Raw genomic sequence first — 16,672 nt, 5'->3', positions numbered from 1 at the left:
AACAATTTGGCGAGAAAAATGTATAGTTATTCCAGTCGCGAGTAAAGATGGTAGATCGGTAATTTGTCCGGATACCATTCATTGTCCGAGGAGTGGCTCCCTTGTCCGTCTTCTACAATTCTCCTACCGGGGAAACTGATAACATTTTTGAAATAGATTGTTTATACACAGATGTGAAGGATCATGGGGATTTTAAGTGTTATAATATTACAAGGGGGGATTTTAACAACAATTCATAGGCAATGATAATGAAAACATTGTGGTCTCTTTGAAGTAGATAGTAGCTCAATGTATGAATTACCCAGATTTTCTTCATTCATTTTCGATAAGTTACAAATGTAGTAAAGGGTTAGGTGCCATTTATAATTACTACATAAACACGAAGTGAGAAATGAAAATGTTGATATTAACATCATTTGATAAAGGGAGGTAAATGTGCGCCAATAACTAAGAAATAAATGAAAACAAAAACATAAATGCAACAAATGAAGGCTATTACATTAACCTCACATAAAAACGTATAGGTAGCTTACAGCTTCCCTAACTTCCCTATCATACATTTTTTCAGGCAGCTGCCAACTTCCCTAATATATCTTTTTTTATGCAACTGACAACTTCCTTAGTATGCCTTTTTCAAGCAGCTGCCAACTTCTCTTATATGTCCTTATCAACCAGTTGCATTCTTCCCTAGTATGTCCTTTACAGGCTGCAGCTAACATCCCCAATATGTCTTTGTCAGGCAGCTGACAATTCCGAGTCTGCCTTTTTCAGGCTTCTGACAACTTCCCTAGTATGCCTCTTTCAGGCAGCTGACAATCCCGAGTCTGTCTTTTTCAGGCTTCTGACAACTTCCCTAGTATGCCTCTTTCAGGCAGCTGACAATCCCGAGTCTGCCTTTTTCATTTTTCAGGCTTCTGACAACTTCCCTAGTATGCCTCTTTCAGGCAGCTGACAATCCCGAGTCTGTCTTTTTCAGGCTTCTGACAACTTCCCTAGTATGACTCTTTCAGGCAGCTGACAATCCCGAGTCTGTCTGCCTTTTTCAGGCTTCTGACAACTTCCCTAGTATGCCTCTTTCAGGCAGCTGACAATTTCCCTGGTATCAAGAAATTCATAATGATTATCTTGCCATTAGACTGGCTCCCGTCCCTATGTTTGTTCTTATTTACATATATCAGTTTTCTTCATTAAGAGGGAAGTAACCTCAGATGGTTGTTTTTACATTGAGATTTTTTATTGCCCCTGGCTCCGAACATGTATGGTTCAGCCATCAGATAAAATTGTGCTATTTTAGAGGCCTAAAATTTTCTTACAAAATGTTTCCAGTATTTATATAAAAATAACCATGCAGCCAGGGAGCCAGGCTAATCTTGCCATCTAAAGTTTCCAGTGTAACTAACAGTTAAGAGTAGTTTTACGTGTGTTTCTATTTTGAAGTGTCTTATTAAGGTAGTGGTTTGTTTTATGCTATTTTTTCATAATGGTAGCTTACGGACCATTTTGTGATTTTTAAGGGTAGAAAAATATGTAACGTAGATTTTGATGAAACTTCGTTATTTCGCTTCTAGATTAACAGATTCTTTGAATCATGTTTTATTGTCAGATAAAACACATTTGGCTACATACAATGACAACCACTTATCTCAAGATCAATTTTTACATATTTTGATTACATTCTAATATCTTAAAATATTTATCTTCATACATACTATTACATACTACATTTTCATTGTTCAAATGTAATTATTAACAAATTAACTGATTTTTTGTCTATGGCAATGTTTTTGTTACAGAGTCTTAATTACGTTTTTTAGACTAGCTACTAGACTGATAGTGAAGAATTGGTTATGTAATTCAGATTTTTGTGATTTTTCTTTTACTTTATTTACTTTTGACTAATGCCAGTCTATTTTACGGACTGATTATTACCATGATATTGGGCTACGATATAGACTGGCTATATTTACAACTTTAAAAAAATGAAAATTGAAAAATATACCTCATAGTCTTGGAGCTAGTCTAGGGGTTTTTATTCTTAGTTATCCGGGTACTGAGGCATATGCCATGACTTCCGGTTTAACAAACATGCATAATAAATACCTAAAGTCATTAAGTTACTGATTTACATTATTGTTCCAAGGACTTAATAACTTGAGACCAGGTTCTCGATCTTTTTACATGTTTTCATTTTTGATTCTGGCAAAAATGAGTACCCGTCATTACTAACAAAACAAATGACTATCGAATGTTTAACCTCGGCCGGGAAAAAGACAGTCTGTCAAGAAATGTCGTGAAAAGCCACAACTTTAAATTAGTCTAAACGACTCGATTAACAGCGCGAATTTGGTTATTTTTCACAAGATGGGCTCGCTCTATTAGAACTGTCAGAATCCTGGTAACAAATGGGACATTAATTTCTTCTGTACATACTCGCCTGAATAGACAATTTGACAAAATAGGAAAATTTAAAAGCATACTCATATCGCTATAGTAACGAAAATGATATAATATTCCGTTTCTGACCCTTTAATAATGGTTCGAAGTGAATTATTGGTTTTCATGGCTTGGGAGGGGAAACTTTATTCAAAGGAATATATTTGACAGACGGCCGGTTATAGTTCAACTTTCATCATTTGTAAGATTTACTTGATTTTAATAGATGCTACAACACGAATGATAAACTGGTGTTATTGACTTACACAATCTTATCATTACACTTTATCATAATTTGTGAGATTTTATTTTGGCTTTGGTATTGATATTCCGTGCTCGGAGAATCCCAGTCGAGCCCGATTTTGGGACAGAAAATCCGCGAGTGCGCTCTGCGTTTTTAGCCCCGTCGGCGTGAACAAAGAGCAACAACAGAGATGGTCTCAAAGCTGATCAACGACAAAAAAACGTTTTTTATGTTACGTCGGGTGCAAGTGCAAAGACGTCTGCTTTTAAGGTATTTACGTTGGTTGCAACTGTCATTGACTTTTCAATGGATAGGACTGACTTTTGTAAGATAGCTACGTTGGATGTAAGTGTCTCAGACGTTAAAAGAAATAGGACTGAGTGTATAGGTAGTCACATTAGATGCAAATTTCTCAGACGTTAAAAGAGATAGGACTTGGTGTATAGGTAGTCACATTAGATTCAAGTGTCACAGACGACTGAGTGTAGCTATTTAGTTATGTTGGATGCAAGTGTCACAGACGTTTCAAGAGATAGGACTGACAGTAGCTATTTAGTTACGTTGGTTGCTAGTGTCACAGACGGTAAAAGGTATAGGGCTGATTTTTGTAAGACTGTTACGTTCGGTGCAAGTGTCACAAACGTCAAAAGGAATAGGGCTGACTGTTGTACGGTAGTTACATTAGATGCGAGGCTCACATACGTTAAAAGGGATATAACTGACAGTTATACGGTATAGTTATGTTGGGTGCAAGTGTCACACACGTTAAAAGAGATAGGGCTGACAGTTGTATGGTAGTTACGTTGGATGCAAGTGTCACAGACGTTAAAAGGGATAGAAGTGACTGTTGTAAAGTAGTTAAGTTGGATGCAAGTGTCACGTTACAAACGTTCAAAGAGATAGGGCCGACTGTTTTAAGGTAGTTACGTTAGATGCAAGTGTCATAGACGTTAAAAGGATAGAACTGAGTGTATAGGTAGTCATGTTGGGTGCAAGTGTCATAGACGTTAAAAGAGATAGAACTGACTGTTGTAAGGTAGTAATGTTGAATGCAAGTGTCACAGACGTTAAAAGGGATAGGACTGACTGTTGTAAGGTAGTTTCGTCGAGTGCATGTGTCGCATACGATAAAAGGGATAGGGCTGACTGTTGTAAGTTAGTACCGTTGGAAGCAAGTGTCACAGACGTTAAAAGAGATAGAACTGAGTGTACAGGTAGTCACGTTGGGTACAAGTGTCACAGACGTTAAAAGGATAGAACTGAGTGTAAAGGTAGTCACGTTGGATGCAAGTATCACAGACATTGGAAGGATAGAACTGAGTGTATAGGTAGTCACGTTGGGTAAAAGTGTCACAGACATTAAAGAGATAGGACTGACTACAGTAAGGTAGTAACGTTGGATGCAAGTGTCGCAGACGTTAAAAGAGATAGGGATGACTGTTGTAAGGTAGTAACGTTGGATGCAAGTGTGGCTGACTGTTGTAAGGTAGTTACGTTGGATGCAAGTGTCACAGACATTGAAATGGATAGAACTGAGTGTATAGGTAGTCATGTCGGGTGCAAGTGTCACAGACGTTAAAAGGGATAGGGCTGACTGTTGTATTGTAGTCACGTTGGGTGCAGATGTCATAGACGTTAAAAGGGATAGGACTGGCTTGTAAGGTAGTTACGTTGAATGCAGGTGTCACAGACGTTAAAAGGGACAGGGCTGACTGTTGCGAGGTAGTTACGTTGGATGCAGATGTCACAGACGTTAAAAGGGATAGGACTGGAGGTTGTAAGATAGTTACGTTGGATGCAGGTGTCACAGACGTTAAAAGGGATAGGACTGACTGTTGTAAGATAGTTACGTTGGATGCAGGTATCACATACGTTAAAAGGGATAGGACTGACTGTTGTAAGGTAGTTACGTTGGATGCAGATGTCACAGACGTTAAAAGGGATAGGACTGACTGTTGTAAGGTAGTTACGTTGGATGCAGATGTCACAGACGTTAAAAGGGATAGGACTGACTGTTGTAAGGTAGTTACGTTGGATGCAGGTGTCACAGACGTTAAAAGGGATAGGACTGACTGTTGTATTGTAGTCACATTGGGTGCAAGTGTCACAGACGTTAAAAGGGATAGGACTGACTGTTGTAAGATAGTTACGTTGGATGCAGATGTCACAGACGTTAAAACGGATAGGACTGACTGTTGTAAGATAGTTTTGTTGGATGCAGATGTCACAGACGTTAAAAGGGATAGGACTGACTGTTGTAAGATAGTTTTGTTGGATGCAAATGTCACAGACGTTAAAAGGGATAGGACTGACTGTTGTAAGATAGTTACGTTGGATGCAGGTATCACAGACGTTAAAAGGGATAGAACTGACAATTGTCCGGTAGTAACATTGAGTGTAAGTGTCACATACGTTAAAAGAGGTAGAACTGACAATTGTCCGGTAGTAACATTGGGTGCAAGTGTCACAGACGTTAATAGGGATAGAACTGACAATTGTCCGGTAGTAACATTGAGTGTAAGTGTCACATACGTTAAAAGAGGTAGAACTGACAATTGTCCGGTAGTAACATTGGGTGCAAGTGTCACAGACGTTAATAGGGATAGAACTGACAATTGTCCGGTAGTAACATTGAGTGTAAGTGTCACATACGTTAAAAGAGGTAGAACTGACAATTGTCCGGTAGTAACATTGGGTGCAAGTGTCACAGACGTTAATAGGGGTAGAACAGACAATTGTACGGTAGTAACATTGGGTGCAAGTGTCACATACGTTAAAAGAGGTAGAACTGACAATTGTACGGTAGTAACATTGGGTGCAAGTGTCACAGACGTTAAAAGGGATAGAACTGACAATTGTCCGGTAGTAACATAGGGTGCAAGTGTCACATACGTTAAAAGAGGTAGAACTGACAATTGTCCGGTAGTAACATTGGGTGCAAGTGTCACAGACGTTAATAGGGATAGAACTGACAATTGTCCGGTAGTAACATTGAGTGTAAGTGTCACATACGTTAAAAGAGGTAGAACTGACAATTGTCCGGTAGTAACATTGGGTGCAAGTGTCACAGACGTTAAAAGGGGTAGAACTGACAATTGTACGGTAGTAACATTGGGTGCAAGTGTCACATACGTTAAAAGGGGTAGAACTGACAATTGTACGGTAGTAACATTGGGTGCAAGTGTCACAGACGTTAAAATGGATAGAACTGACAATTGTACGGTAGTAACATTGGGTGCAAGTGTCACATATGTTGAAAGGGATATAACTGACAATTGTAAGATAGTTACGTTCGATGCAAGTGTCACAGACGTTAAATGTGATTGTTTTATGTATGCGGTAACTTGCTATATATATAAATTTGCTGAAGTTTCAAGTAAACCCGTTCATTCAAAGCTTATTTGAATAGTTCTGTTATTCGCTATTACATGAAAGCGACAAGGCTGGCAATAATATCAAATAGCTCATCGATTAATTTCAATCTAAATTTGAAATGATAATAAATGTAAAAAAAGAACCCTTTGGTTATAAATCATCCGGAATAAATACAAGTAACGTTCAAATTCTGTCAAGCAATTTACAATTATAAAAAAATCGGGTGCAATCATATGGTCACATCTCATCTATCACTTTCCCTTTGAAGAATATTATGAGATATATTGTACGTTTACTGAGATATTATACTAAATTAATTTTACCCTAGTTTTCTGGTCTTTAATTTTACTTGATAATCGAACATCATACGGTATTTTGTTGTTGAAACATTTTAAAATATGTAAAGCTGCGAGAATGTAAAGGCTTTCATTTTTTTCCATTGGATTTAATTTTGTTAGACTTCATTTTGTACAAGGATTCCATGATAAATTGCAACCTAAATGCGGCGAAATGATCTTCTTTATGCAATATAAAACGTCCGCAAAGTTCGGGCCTAATTGCTTTTTCAGTCGACTGGAGCTGTGAGCACCCTTGTCAATTAGAGTTAAAGCTATCTATTTGTATTCATAGAGGAGCTCTTTCAGCTATGGCCATTAAATGGGCAATAGATGGATGGCTTTGTAAAAGAAAATCGTATCATACTTGATATAAATGGGCAAAGAAACGATCTGGACTTAATCTCAATGTCTGGTTGTATGCGCTGTCTCTGCAACGGAAGATAAGACGCAAGAAATTCTAAAGATTCCGTCAATATATAAAGAATGAGACAGCGCAACTTCTCCGCTCACTCCCTTTCCTCGTTGGTTTCCATGATTCTGATAGAAACGATTTGTATTTAAAGATATCAACATACTAAAAACTTGTCTCTTTTATCCTGTAGTATATTTAAAAAAACACACTTCCAATGGCTGCAGTGCACCAGGGTCCTGCTTTAACTCTTCGTAAACTATAAATGTCATATTGTTGCCGAAATACTAAGTTAGCGCTAGTTAGTGCTAAAAAGTAGGGCTCAGATTTGATACAAGAAAGCTATATGTTCGGCTGAAAAGTTAGACCCCAAGTTCAAAACTTAAGGAAACCAATGTTTCACTATGTATTTCTTAGCATAAACCTGTCGTAGTATTCCAACAAGATATATGAAAATTGCTCTACAGAGAAAGAAAAAGAGATTTATTTGAAGCTATCATTTTTCTCCGCATCATTTAGTTATTTAGTGTCTGTTAACCTACCTTAAATTAAAAGAAAATATAAAAAAAAGAAAATATTTTTTTTGTTATTTAGAATAACAAATGTTCTAACATCTTAATTAACTGGAGACGAAAAAAACGACAGAAATTTTAGGAATGTAATACACTTCAATCCTTGTTTAAAAATAGTAATCGTTTGTGAGTCACGTGATTCGTAAAAGCTTTAAATTAGAAACATAAACGCCTTCATTTTAAAAAATTGTAATTTAACATAAAGGGAATTTGTAACTGAAACAAATGGATTATTATTATGACATTTATTGACTTCATAAGGTGGTTACCTTTATACTTCCCTTAGTATATTATGAAGACATCCATTATATATATTGCAGCCTTCTAGACAAAAAAGATTGAAATATGCAAATGTAATCACATTTTTTTTTCAAGAATTACCAAGTTCCAACAAAATAATGGACGAAAAATATACTAATAGTGTCTTTTATTTGAATGTTTCGTATGGCCCTCTGTATACATCGCCGTGGGTATATGATCATCTTATTTCCAGTTCGGTTTTTCAATTGGTTGTCTCTGATCAGAAGGTTCTTTTTGACGTGACGCCACACATTTTTGATTTTGCGCTACACAATTTTGACGTGACGCTACACATTTTATTTTGAACACGAAACAATATTAAAGACAGTCTAAACATGATTCTGTTTCCTTATCAAAACCATTTTCCTTACAAATATGATTTTTTATTGAAACTGGAAGTTTTGGAAAATGCAGCTTTTGTAATACTATAGTACTAAAATATCAATATGAAAATTTCCTTTTCGAATTGTAAGTGTAGGAATTTATTAAAAATAATAGTTGTAACAACTATTATAACACTGAACTGTGTTTTCAGCTGCTCTATATAGTAAATCACTTAGTGTAACTCTTTATTAAAGCTACTTGCCAACAGATGGGTATTTGTTTTTCGACATACATGTATTTATTTCCAACAAGATTGGTATAGAATGTACATGTATATGAAGTATATGGCACTGAAGAATGATGAAGTAAGTGAACATAAGTGTTAGATATAGATATAAAAACACTAAGAATGTTGATTTTTTTTCCATTACAATGTATTTCAAAAGCATTTCAATGATTAACTCCCTTCTACACATTTTTGTTTTGGTAATTTATTAAGATATCTTGCGAAATTCAAAGGCCAATAACTTTGGAAGACCGTTAACTTGCATCGAGGTTTGAGAGGGGAAAAAATTCTCCTAAAAGGTATGGACGAGTCGCTTTAAATGGAGACGGAATTTTGACGGAATCTTGCGAGTTTTTGAGTTTGACTGAAATGGTTGGGTAACCTTATACTATGTGATGGCATTAATTCAATGTTTGATAAATACTGACCCAGTGTCTGCGTAAACACTCGTAGGTATACATATATCAGTTAGGATTGGCTAACGACAAGGGATTATTTGGGGGTCATTATAAGCCATCAAGATGTAGCTTGAGATTATTGTCTTGTTTGATTAATGTCAGTCTCGCTCATTTAATAATCTAACATGAAATATTGCAAAAATGTTATTATTTCTGGGAACTGCAGACGAAATATTGTAAATTATATGTACCAAGCCATTAATTCAAAGTGAGTTCTACATAGTTTGCTGTTACAGAATTGCATCTAAACTTGGTGCGTTTTTATACATACTGAACGTGGGCAAGTTTTTCTTTTGACAACCAAGTAAGTAACCAAAAGTTATAGGCCTCGCATCTCTTACAAGACCTAGGAGCCGCAGGACTCACAACTCCAGTAAGACGCAGGGCTTTCGAAATATATAACTATCCGGCAAGAGGGCCTTACGGTACGAAGCTGCAGGACTCACATCTCTAGCAAGTATCAGGGCACTAGGCTGTAAAGCTACATGACTCACAAGACCCAGGACCTTAGTGCACCAAGCTGCGGTAATATTTACAGTAAGTTTTTGACTCTAGGTTATAAAGCTGCAAGACATATCTCCGTCAACACCCAGGGTCTTAGATTATAGAACTGCATGATTCGCATCTCCGACAAGATCAAGGGTCCCAGGTTATACAACTGCAGGACTCGCATCTTCGGCAAGACCCTTACCGTTGAAAGCTAAGTCTCAAAGCTGCAATATCTAGTTAACTGTTTCTCCAAGATCTGATTGGTTGTTCCTGCAGACAACCTTCAACTTGAAAAATGACATTGCCACTTTTGAGACTTGCCTTAAAACTAAGTTCTTATTATATTTTTGTTTTTGTTTTTGAGTCTTGCTGTCTTTCTCCCTACGTCAATTATCGATGAATGTGCTACATAATCTACGACTTATTTTGAAAATATATATGTTGTTTGCAAAATTGAAAATAGGAAAAAAAAACATTAATGCTTTATTCTACATAAATTTGTACAATCCGTCGAATTTGAAAACAGTTACTAAATATTTTTATCATCGACGACCAGGCACATTCATGGGAAAAACCTAATAGCAAACCGAACCTTCACAATATCATGGAAAAGAAGCATTTTGGGAAATTTCAAAAATAGTTTCTGGTTAGGAAAATATTTGTACATTGTACATGTATCTTCTATTATATGCTATATTTGCCGGCATAAACTGAAGAGAATGTTAACGCTTGGATTTTAAGCGTTACTTCTTGACGGAAGGTCTTTTTGTTGTTGTTTTTAACAATTTAGACGCCAGCTGGAGATGGCACAACCTACGCCTGTTATTGCGTGTACGCAACGCCGTGGATTTCTCAGGCCGAACCGGAGCCGGGGTATCCTGTGTGACCGTTATGTTTCCATATTTAATCGTCAATTACCAGCGAAATGGACAAACAAACGGACAAACAATCCTGATCTAAGATAACAATGTGAAATGTTTACTGTATACATGTCAGTAAGCTGTATACAACATGATAGTCAAATGGACTGTTGATATTTGTATCAGAGTCTAAAACTGGCAAGAAAGTTTGGAATGTTGATTATCATTATTATGGCAGAAGGAAACACATTTAACATAAAAAATGGATTACTTTGTTTTTATCATAAGACAGCTGGGCAGGATATGGACTGTCGTCTAAATGCGCTAAGAAGTACAGCTGAATGGCTGTTACTCGAACAAGTCATGGAATAAGTGTTTTATTACACGACGAGCAAAATATTTTAATTTACTTTTCGTCAAGCTATTGACTTAATTTAAGCTATTATACATGATAATGCACTGATTGCTGACTCGCTACCTGACTACTGACTGGACATATAGCAAAAGATGTTGATTGGCAATTCATACGAAAATTTTCCTTAGTTAGCCATTTTATGGGAACTTAAGTTCCGAAAAGCCATACTTTTCTCGTGTAATGTGACATTGTACAGTTTTTTTCTACAGCTATCGTTGCATAAATGAAAAGATACTGGTAAGTCATTTTCGGTTTATGGAAAAAAGTTCCGTTCTCGGTGAGATTTGAACCAAGCTCTTATTCGATCGCATGTACTTATTTCTTAAAGTATGAAGTATGCACTGTGAAATGTTAGGTATGTTTCAAGATTTTTTTTTTCAAAAATGGCGATTGCCCAATGCAAGGTGCAACCGACAAGTACACAAGTTAGTCAAGGACTTGGCGGTACAGTGCAGCTGATGGTGCTAAGGTTCGCGGAATTGCGGGTACCAGCGAAGCGTTATGAATTTATACTGCACGTGTCGGCCCGTGTTAAGCAAATCGTCAGGAAGCATTTTGTTGCGAATGATTTAATCAACAAGATCCTCAATTGATTAAGTACCTCTGGGGTTAAATAAACGTCAGAAATCATTTTCCCTCAATTCTAACAAGCAATGAAGTGAATAAAACAGCGTTCTTTACGACTCTGCCGTTTCATAGAATTGCTAATCGAACACGTCCATTTGGATCTTTTCGTTCATTTTGTTCATTTTGCTTATTTTTTCCTAAAGACTGGTCTTTAAGGGATAAATTCATTAAGCGTTTCATAGGTCATAACGGGGAATTTATATCATGTTTCAATTGCGTTCAATTATGCTAGAAGGAACGAACGTCTAAGAAATGGCTAAGATTGGTTCTTTACGATGAAACGCACTCAGAAAAATTGGTCACGATTTCGGTTTTATTAATTCAAATACACAATACATCTTTAACGGCTGACTGTTTATGGGGAATTCTAGAATAAAAAGTAATTATTATTGTCGTGAATTCATATTCGCTTTATTACATTACCATGATTGCAGTGTGCGGTTGATATTACTTGTGAACATGACCAAATAATTGGTCACTGGTTAGGGTCAGTTCCAAGCCTTGCTTCAGCAATGCCACTTACTTCCCGGTGTATTCTGGATGTAAGCCTTCATCATTTTTGTAATTTAGACATGCGACTGTGAGATCCTTAAATTAGAGTTAGATATTAAGAGAAGGATATATTGTTGTTTTCAACAAGTGGACACGTCATGAACTTTTAATTTATGCCTATAGTCAAATGTATTTTGTTATATATTTTTAACAGCAACCAAATCACAATTACAAATGGAAAGATACAGAAAATAAACGTGGTGAAATCATGTACTTTAACAAAGAGCTATATATTTTATACTTCTTTGGCTTTAACCAGCACTGTAGCATTATGAGCTTACGCCAGCGATGATACCTTTATTTTGCTTTTAGAATAACAAACGAAAAACACCTTGTGCCTATAGGAAAATGCAAAAATATGGGCCAGACAACTCTTTTCATTAGAGAAACATGACTGATCTGTACACTTCCGTCGGAAGTGGTAAAATATACCATTGCGCCACCGTGCGGAGATAGAAAGCTGACTTACGTCGTTCAGAAGAGAATGGCTACGTAGTGAAGAGTGATAAATATATTAAAAAAAATATCAGTCACTTTAAAAATTCTTAATACACTGGTTGCCCATTTATTTAGAAAAAACAACATGCATTTTTTTTTGTGAAAAGAAAGTGTCAACGTTTGACTTAATCTATTGTTGCCTCAAAAACATAGAACATGTTCCTTCATGGCAATATTTTGGTCCACTGTACATAGTGTTTTGCCTTGTTTAAGTATGGGTGTTAGATATATTTAATCCTTGTTTGAGCTGTTTAAAACTAATTTTCAGTGCTTTATAATTTCACTTTACAACACAGTTTCAAAATCACCACGAAGCACAGACGCGTAACTGTTTTTCTCAGCCTCCATCAAAATGTCATTTATCATTGAGAAAATTTCCTCTTTACTTTGATGAGGAATCTAATCCCTCTGGACCTTTCTTGCTATTATTTACATGATGTCAAATCTGAACAAATATGGAATATTTTATATGCAATGCGTAACTCGATTCACTGGACGGAATTAGTTGAGAACTGTTCTTTCTAAATCGAATATTGATAGCTTGATTGACGTCCGGATGTATCAAAATTAACAATATCGTTTTGTGGCTCCCAGTTTATTTGAGTGTAAATAAGAGCTATAATTTTTCAATCTTTCAGAGGAAAAGTGACTAATTCTTCGATTAAGGTGATCCTTCATTTCTCCCACTTTGACACTTTGTGTGATTGTTTGATACTTTTTCTGACTGTTATAAGACCCGACTTACCGAATGGAATTCTCCTAGTTGTCTCTTTGGCGTAAAGCAGAGAGAATTGCGTCAAATAATTTTCGCGAATATATTGGCAAATTGTAATTAGCGGTAATTGGCTATCTGCTGCTTTTCCATGCGAATACTTTGACTCGGTACCATTCCGAAACATTGCTTTCCATCGGCCGTGACTGGTCAAATAACGGCTTCTATTATTAGAAGTTACATGTATCATAAACTCGTTGATGAAATGTGCAGTTTTTATCCAAGTATTTGTTTCGACTGGATATTGGAATAACAAAAATATTGAAAATGTAAATAGCGAAGCAAATTAAGTGTACGACTCAATATCTACGCCAAAAGTCATCATTTCAAAAAAACAAAGTGTATTTCAATCTGCGGATCACCATTCCTTACCAAAACAAAGCTAATTATCTACAGTCAATAACATTTAAGCATGGTGAAAAAATGGACAGACGTGTGCATCACCATAGAGCACCCTACCCTTTAAACAAAGTAAGCCTACATTAAAACTGTATTGTGACTGCGAATGAATTGTCTATTCATGTTTTTGTCTACCCTCCAACCTCATTTTTTTTGTATTTTGCATATGATTAAAATGTACTTGTTGCATCTACTATAATTTTCCATTACATGCAGTTTCTTTTTGTTGTGGGCCTACTTTGCGATGCATGGCTCTACGACTGTGTTTGCTATGCTCTGTGCTTCCGAGAAACCTACTCTTACCTTTAATCTTCTGTACATACAAATTTTCTTGTAATTATGACCTGCTTGGAGTGTCTTTCCATTAACAAAAACACAGCAGCTTTGAATAAGCTCTAAGACAACTTTTACTGATACATTCAAGGGAGAGAAACTATTTAGCTAAAAATAACTTCTTCATTTTTTTTATAAATTTCTGAGCAGGGCATTGTTTACCGCGATCGAAAATGATAATAGTTGCATTATTCAAATATAGAAAGTGTTTTGAAGGAACAATATTGGACTTATATTGATATGTGACGTTCACATTATCCCAGGCTTAGAAAGATGGGCATATATTTGTGATAAGAGAAAATTTATGTATGAGCAATTTGTAACGGATTGTATCTAATTGAGTTTCGACTTCGAAAACACGCATTTTCATCACGTCGACTGATCCCCCTCGCGTTCAATTGATCCCCCTTAATGCCAAATGTTCCAAAACTCATAACATTTGATTCACTTCATATTAACTTGTTATTGTTCCTGATGATACTAGAACCTTATCTATGGTTTCAAACTTGGTCCTATTTTATCGAAAATGGCCAGAAGAGGGGCTTTATTCCATTTTGATCCTTTTCAATGCCTTCCGTGCTGAATTGTTCGCTATCGTTTATGCAAATGTGTTTTTATCATCATCTTAGGTGTTTAAAATCTAATGTGTCTCGAACGATGGCACGGATGTTTCTTCCATTTGTTTGTTAATGACAGTCATTCGGTACTTAAGTCTCCGCCTAGAAATTGTGACCATTTGAATAAATGAAATGGCGTTTTAAATTTTCATTAAGTTCAAAAAGTACATTCAGTTTATTATGAAACGGCTAAGATAGGTGCAATAACAAAATATTTATATAAGGAGTTCAATGTTTTTGGCAATTCAATTTTCTCCATAAAAGGACGAATTGTTTTGTTGTCAAAATCTGCCAGTTCTTTAATTAAACACAATGTGCCAGTAACCGTCATTTATAAACAAGAGAGTCATAATGACAGAACATCCCTCACCTAAATAATATATATAAACAAAAAGAAAATAGAGTCATTCCTATTGAATCAAGTGACCTAAATCCTGTGTCGTTTTAGCAATTTTGACCATTACCTAACGTGTTTGCAATCTTGTGGCAATGCACATCATAATGTGCAAGTTTCTTAAGGATTGCTCAAAAAAAAAAAAAAAGTAATGTTACTGTGGCGACTTTGACTTTCTCAAGGACATAATTCCAGATTATCAATGAAATCTTGGCTGATATCAAATTTACCCTATATTGTGTGAGCATACGCATCTGGTATAAACAATATGAATTATGGCCAATTTTTACCAAGTAAAGGGCCATTTCTTTGGGACTATCCTGCTTCATAATCAAACTTGTCCAAGATCTGTTCTGAGTAAGTGTCATAAAGATTGCTACAGAAATGTGACTGCCAAACAATGTGAAATAAGGTAATTTTGACTGATTCAAGTGCCATATCTCAAGATTACCTTGAACAATCTGGTCCATTACTAAATTGTCAAAGACTGTGTAGCAATCATGAAGACTGTTCAAGAAATTAGGTCTTCGGTCAATTGTTGGACAGGGTACAGACAATTAAAGGGGATCACAGCAGCACATATCTGAGCTTACTGTGCACAGGTGAACTAAATATCATTTTTTTAAAAGTTCATTGCCTGTCAATGAAGACCTATAACTCTGAAACAATCAAAGCAGAGAAATCTGGGACAATATTTAGTTTTTGTTTAATTCTAACAAACCAATTCAAAGTTATCTTCCGAAATAGACAGGAAGATGAATATTCATCAAGTGATGATTATGCAGGAAATGCCAGACCTAATTTCATGTAAAAGGGGGAGACAAGTGGAACCACAAGGGAAAGATTAGGCATGAATAAGGATTTATTGCCAAAGTCCCACAGTTGACAGAAACAAATGACATGGCTCATTATCATCAACAATGTTACTGTTTCCAACTAAGTGCTAATTACTGTAGGGTCATCAGGTGGTTACATACAGACAGACAACCTGGCCCCTGATGACAACTTGTTATGTATCGTATTTATACACTCATAATACTGGCGAGGCAGACCAGATTTTAGAAAGCTGATGCTCTTTTTACACAGCTAGTTCTTGCTGTTTTTAGAACCAGTTTTGTTATTCTAAATGATGCCTATCCTTGTAGTAACAGTGACATGTGACATTTGTTTACAAACAGAAGTCACATGGTAGAATCAGTATGTAAGCTCCTACAAATTTCTGTTTATAAAAAAAACTATATTTAGCTCCTATTAGTACTAGTAATCACCAAGGGACTTACATGCAAATCTCTTATGATCATGAACTGCACACCAGTGTTTATTTCTAAAGGATAAACATAAAAATCGGCTATAAAGAAACTGTGTACAATTTCCAATCTTAATGTTCAGTCACGTTATTTTTTTAATTATTGAAATATTGTAAAATCTAATGTCGCTTAAGGTTTCGATGGAGGCCTTGAGAAACAAAAATCAAACAACACTAAATCATAGAAAGAAAGAGTTGTTTGACATGAAAATTGAACAGCATGTAAAACATGTATATTACTTTACGAAACAAGTGTCAGTATACTGATATAAACATTGAATTCCGGAAAAGGGCTGCCTAAAGGGGCTCCACTTCCGGACAGTTAAACGCCTTTAAAAACTCACCATTTTCAAAGAACTGTTACACATGTTTGTTTTGATGCATTTGCAATAGCGTGCGAGTGGTGAAATTTCACGTAACAAGGTGGAACATAGTTTTCAGCAATTGTTTATCTTTTTTTTCTTTACAAATGGCATTAATTTTCAAAAGGAGACAACTTTTTCTCAAAGATTACTTAAAATAATCGGAAAAAGTTGTTTCCCTTTGAAAATGAATGCCATTTGTACTTAAAATAATCGGGAACAGTTGTCTCCCTTTGAAAATGAATGCAATTTGTAAAGAAATAAAGATAAACAATTGCTGAAAACTGTGTTCCACCTTGTTATGCGAAA

The sequence above is a fragment of the Mercenaria mercenaria genome, chromosome 9, assembly GCF_021730395.1.
Source record: "Mercenaria mercenaria strain notata chromosome 9, MADL_Memer_1, whole genome shotgun sequence".
In the NCBI taxonomy this organism is placed as follows: domain Eukaryota; kingdom Metazoa; phylum Mollusca; class Bivalvia; order Venerida; family Veneridae; genus Mercenaria; species Mercenaria mercenaria.
Note: the sequence above shows the minus strand (reverse complement) of the source record.